Below are 5769 nucleotides of genomic sequence, written 5' to 3'. Positions count from 1 at the left end.
TGAAAGAAGCCAGAAAACACAACTCCCTACTCTGCACCTCCTAGAAAATCACAGCCCCATAAGAAAGTATTGAAGAGCTCACATCCTATTCCCCTTGTCATATTTAGCCATTTAAGACTATTATTCCTGCAATGTTAACCACTTAGAGTTACTAATCCTGGGTTGCAGAAGCCAGAAATGGGTAAGATGAATGAATGCAAGAAGGAGTGTGCATACACACACATGTACTAAACCTATACCAAGAATTAGTGGCACTCAGGAAGTGAATTATTTACAATGTAAATTAGTGACTTATTCCAGTTTCAAATCCAAACTTCTCTTTCCTCCTTTAGATAAAAATGATTAAAGACTAGTCAGTAAGAACATAAAAATGAACTATGAAAACCAAAAGACAATATTGAGAGAACAATGTCCAATAGGTATTAACTAATTTTTGGCTGTAGTAGCTAGAAAAGCATGTTTATAAAAGATCCATTTTTATATGTACTTCTGCTTCTTGTTTTATTTTAAACATCCAACCAAAACATTGCTTTCAGTTCCCTATGATAACAAAGCTTCACCTCAGGTAACGTCTTGCTATGTTCTTTGTACTATTAATATAAATATTTCAAACCACAAAATTCAAAATCAACAAAATTCAAGATCAAAGAATGAAAAAGTGCACCTATAAAGCTATAGCAAATGTAGTATTCAGTCCATCCTTTCTAGTGAAAGAAATGCCAATGTTCTTCTGGTGCCAATGGCATGGCCACTTGAAAACCCAGCAGAGAGATTAATACAGGTAGAGCATAATTAATAGCACATAAAACAGGAACAGATTATCACTATTATCCTAAAGAACACTAGTGGGTTATGCTATGCTGTGAGTTCTTCTGAATGTTTACTTTTAACCATCTTGGCTGAACTTCAAGAAGCACCATTCTGCAAATCTCTAGTGTACCAAGTGATTAAGCCACATGTCTGGCTGCTGACATTAGCTGGACTGACTTATCAGTCACCCTCTTGCCCTGTTCTCCCGTCAGTGTTCCTGCAGAGAAGAACATTTAACATGGCATAGGATGCAGTCCTCCTCCTATTCCAGCAGACACCTGGACCACATGCAGCTGGTAGGCATTCTAAAGGTTATTCTCTCTCTTGAATTTATATAATACTTGTTTTTGTTATTATTCAACAATCTGACATTTCTCACTTTTCAAGCAGATGTGTACTTACCACTTTAGATATCAAAATGCATAAAGAAATGCACTTAAAATATTTTGGAAAATTAACCTCTTGTTTTTTCCCTTTTTCCTTCTCTGATAGCTGTTGCCTTAATACAGTGCAACATCCTATCAAATATAAAAATGGCAGGTAAGTAATGCAATATATCCTTCTTTTCCCACTTTATATTTTATTTTAATCATTATAATTTTCTTTTATCTTTTCCTTTTCCACATCTGAGAGGGTCAGCAAGAAATTAATGTCAAGAAAGAATGTTTGAAGATGTCTACAAGATTAGAGGAAAACAAAATTTCAAGAAAGAATGTACTAAATTATAGGCTTTGTAAACTTTCATTTTTAAAATGTAAAACTAAAACAAGCGTAAATGACATTTTTGTGAAATATTCAATTTAAATCAATTTATTTTTTATAAAGAGGAAAGAATAATAGTAAAATGCTTTCTTCAGGACTGGGTTAGATAACTTAAAAATCTGGCAAAATTCCATGATAGTAAAACAGGGAATCATGGCTAATCATTCCCATCTCTTAATGACAAATGTTTCAGAGATTAAGAGGTCATAAAAATTCCTCCTAGGATTCCAGCAGGAACACTGCTGAAACAAGATATTTAATTCTTTAGGAATAATGTGAAATAGTGACTTGCCAGCTTAAAGTCTACGTATAATTCATAATCAAATGGAGACAAGTGAACAGATGCTTAAATGTACATCTGGGAAAAATTAAGGAAGATTGAGTCAATTAATCTTCCTTTCCCTCTATGTACTTAGAATCACCTCCTATTCCCCGGCACACAGCGCACACTAAGGCAAACTTGAGACCCCAAGCATTGAGCCCACACTCCACGATCCACCGGGGAAAAGAGTACAAGTTCGAGCATCCACATTCTTCCAGAAAATTGAACAAATGTGAAAGGAAGGGTAGCGGGAAGGGGCAATGAACCAAAGCCACCTCCAACAGGCCATACAGAGGAGAGAGCGGGGGGAAGCAAAGGGAAACCACTTGCAAACCAAAACACAAAAGTGTCCACGAGCAGCACAAGCCTTTTCTTACCGATGTGAATGATCGAATCCGCATTCGCCGTGTTCCGGGTTTGAGACCACCAGGCGGACAAAACCAAGAGCAAGGGGGAAACTTCCATTTCCTCCTATGCTGATTCTCTTTAAGAAATGATTTCCTTTCAGTATTTTAAAAAAAACAGTCCAAAGAGTTTGAGGTCATGCTAGAGTTTAGCGAAGCTTTTTCACTTTCTTTCTTCTTTTTTTTCTTTTCCCCTTAAATTCCTATTGCCTTTAATCGTCGTTTAGGAAGGCAGCGGGAATGAAAGAGCCCAGCCTGAGGAAGACTCCTTCGCAAAGCCTTGTCACTTGGAAGGGAATTTTGGCATCTCCAGAGTTGTTTGCAATTTGGCTCTTAAAAATGTATCCAGTCTCTGCTGCTCTCAGGCAGGGGGAGAGGTTGGCTCAGACCATCCCCATCGTGGCGCCAGAGCTGCGGGGTCTCCGGAGCAACTTCCGACAGACACCCCCCACCCCCCACTCTGGGCGCCTCACGCCGGATGTCCCCCTCCCCCAATGAAAAAATCCCCGCCCCCCACCGTGCCCCCACGGTCTGCAGAGAATCACTTGTCCTCACAGCCAAAATAAAATCTAAGTGGAAAGGAAAGATTAGGAGGTTCCAAGAGGAGTAGCCAGATTCCAGCAGAGAAGTGGGGGAAAAGCCCTCTCCAAGAGGGGTAGAAAAAGTGAACTTCGTGGTAATGCAGATAGTAATGCAGAGAAATTTTCCTTTCTGCGCGAGGCGGGACAGAGCTCGGAGAGGCGGGACCGGGAAGCCGGTTAGCTCGGGCGCGGTGGCGGGGGACTTGCGCCGGGAGTGAGCGACGCGGCCGGGCAGACTGAGGGAAGCCCCGCGGGCTGCAGGATTCTTTAGGAGCGGTTGACCTGGCGGGATGCTGCAAGCAAGCAATCGCAGGGCCTGGCAGCTTTGGCACCAGCCCCACGTTGCCTAGAAATGGATCACCTAGGAGAAGGAGTGAGCCCACAAGAGACTGCTGCTGTCAGGCAGAGAGAGGGGGAAACCAAGAGGAAGTCTCTCCAATAACCACCTCCTCCCCCTATATGCAATACAAGGGAGAAACAAAATAGTGTGCTCTCGTTTCCCTTGGAATCTTCAACCAGGACTGAGAAAAAGGCAGGACTGTAAGAGAAAAGACTTTGAAGGTTTCTTTTCTTTTTAAAATGAGGTTAAAAACAACCTAGAAAACCAACCCACTTATTTAACCTTGCTATTTTCCAACAGGTATCAGAATTTTTCTAGTCTTTGCCTGGAATTAGTCACACTGGTTGAAAACAAATTAGGGACACCTGATAACTAAGGGAAACCAAGACCTAGAAAGCTTTTAATAAGATTTAAATTATAAAGTTATAAAAAGGAGAGGATGTGCTGATTACCTTTTATAAAGATTTTTTTCCTCCCTGTCTCCCGTGTATTTTCTAGGCAGTCAGAAGAGAGAAAGGATAAAGATCTTGAAATTTTAAAATAATTAAACAAAATAGAAATAAATGCTCCAGTAAAGTATTTGTCCAAAATATTACCTTGTCTGGGAGAAAGTAGCATAATAACAGAGCTATGCAGATAAATTCAGAATGAGGAAGTTGTTTGCTCTTCATGTAGAGTGCTGAGGATGTACTGAATGACAGCCTCCCAGTCCCCAAATGAAAAGATTTTTTGCAAGCTTATTCCTTATACTTTAACACAAAATCCTGATCATTGTGACCCCCCCTCTCTCCCAATGATTAACTTATATTCATTTTGGTCTCATTTTAAACTAGAGATTTGTTAACACAACCAAGTTGCCAGTGAAGTCCAGGTATCAGTGGGCCTAACATCATTAAAATTATAATTGGACTCCTTTGGATGTGTTGCTACTTCTGATGCATAGATGTCAAACTCCTCAAACAACCGTCCTGAGCACCTCCTCACTTCCAAATCTGGCAAACCTCTTTTCTTTTTTTCTTACTTGAGCCCTTCTCTCAAGTGTGGTGTATTGAGTAATAATTTCTCCAAATACAATTGTACATTCTCTCCTTTGTGGAATGTGCTCTTTCATTAATCTTGCACTTTTACCAGAAAATGTCTGAGGCTGCTGTATCTTTGCTTATGCTAATAGTTCTGCCTAGAAGGTATCTATTTATTTCCTTTTCCCAACCACCTGCCTCCACCACTAATCCTCAAGGCCTAGTGAAGATTCCTTTTGCCCAATAAGTAGACTTGAATACTGTAATATGAAATAAATCCACATTTCTATGTTCTCTTAGCACACTGCACTTTTGAATTGAAATTAAACAGTACTCTCTCTGAAATGGATCATCTGTGCCTTGAGAGTGAGAATCATAGCTTATTCCCATTTTATTCACACAGTAATTTCCTTAGAGCCTCCTTTGTTCATTTGAATTTCATCACTTCCTTCTAATTCTGGTACAAAACAATGCTTCCATGAAGCCATCACTGGTAAATTCCTCTCAATTTTGATCAGTCCTTCATCTTTTTTCTTCATAAGTACACATGGACTCAAAATTTATTATATTTTTGTGGATAATGTCATTTTACTTTTTACAGGGTTCTGATGCAATTTCATGGATTGTACTTTGTTGTTGCACATAATGAAGACTTTGAAGAAGAATGTATCTTCCCTTAGCTTGCTCCTATGATATTATTTACAGAGGTATTTAAAAATATTGATGTCACTATTGTTCAATCAAGAAAAAAATGTGAAATAACCATTTAAATTTTAAAAGACTCCAAAATACCTTAAAATCAGAGAATTTTGAAAGCTTTCAAATCATTACCAGGCCCAGTCTTTAATAAATGACATTCCTGGAGATAGCTAAATATAGTCTATATTCAGATGATTTCCTGTCTTGGAAATCTTTTCTATTGCACTATGAGCAAGGCATTTTCATTATTCTAAAATCATCCAGTTCTATGGATCTCAAACCTTCTTTTGATTTGTAATAAACTGGGAAGCCTTTCAAAAGGATCACTTCAGGCTAATTTAATCAGGAAATCTGGGGTTTGGAGCCCAGATTACAACATAAATTTTAAAAACTCTTTAGTGATTCCACTAAGCAGCCATAGTTCAGAACCACTGTTCTAATACTCAGACATTTAAATGAGTCTGTATGACACATCACAAGAAACCATAAATGTTTCAAAGTGACCATTCCCACCACTCGTGTGAGATAGCAAAACCATGAGTTACAACTTCCCAAAAGAAATACAAAAAAGTTAGTGCAAAATTAAAGTAAAACATTGGCTTCTTGATTTCCAATTTAATAATATCAACCAATTGAGATTGTCCAAATAACTTCTACAGACAATGAATCCTAACTTATTGGCTTTTGAATGAGATATAAATTTCAAACCTATTTTTTGATAATGTATTAACCAAATTTTCAACTGTTTCAGAAAATTGCATACAATATTTTCTTAGCTGAATACAAATCTTTTAAATCTGCAAGTCAGAATGTCAAGTTCCAGAGAGAAAAG

The 5769-nt window shown here is 38.3% G+C and overlaps 1 long non-coding RNA gene across 1 annotated transcript; it reads left to right on the top strand.

Moving 5' to 3' along the window:
• The first annotated feature begins 1022 nt into the window (after window positions 1-1022).
• Window positions 1023-4926, top strand: LOC143672910 (uncharacterized). The gene is made up of 3 exons (XR_013170098.1): window positions 1023-1106; window positions 1303-1350; window positions 4840-4926. It is a non-coding gene; the product is annotated as an uncharacterized LOC143672910 (long non-coding RNA).
• The last annotated feature ends 843 nt before the right edge of the window (window positions 4927-5769 follow it).

This window comes from Tamandua tetradactyla, assembly GCF_023851605.1.
Source record: "Tamandua tetradactyla isolate mTamTet1 chromosome 22 unlocalized genomic scaffold, mTamTet1.pri SUPER_22_unloc_1, whole genome shotgun sequence".
Taxonomy (NCBI): Eukaryota; Metazoa; Chordata; class Mammalia; order Pilosa; family Myrmecophagidae; genus Tamandua; species Tamandua tetradactyla.
This window is presented reverse-complemented; position numbering and strand designations above follow the sequence as displayed.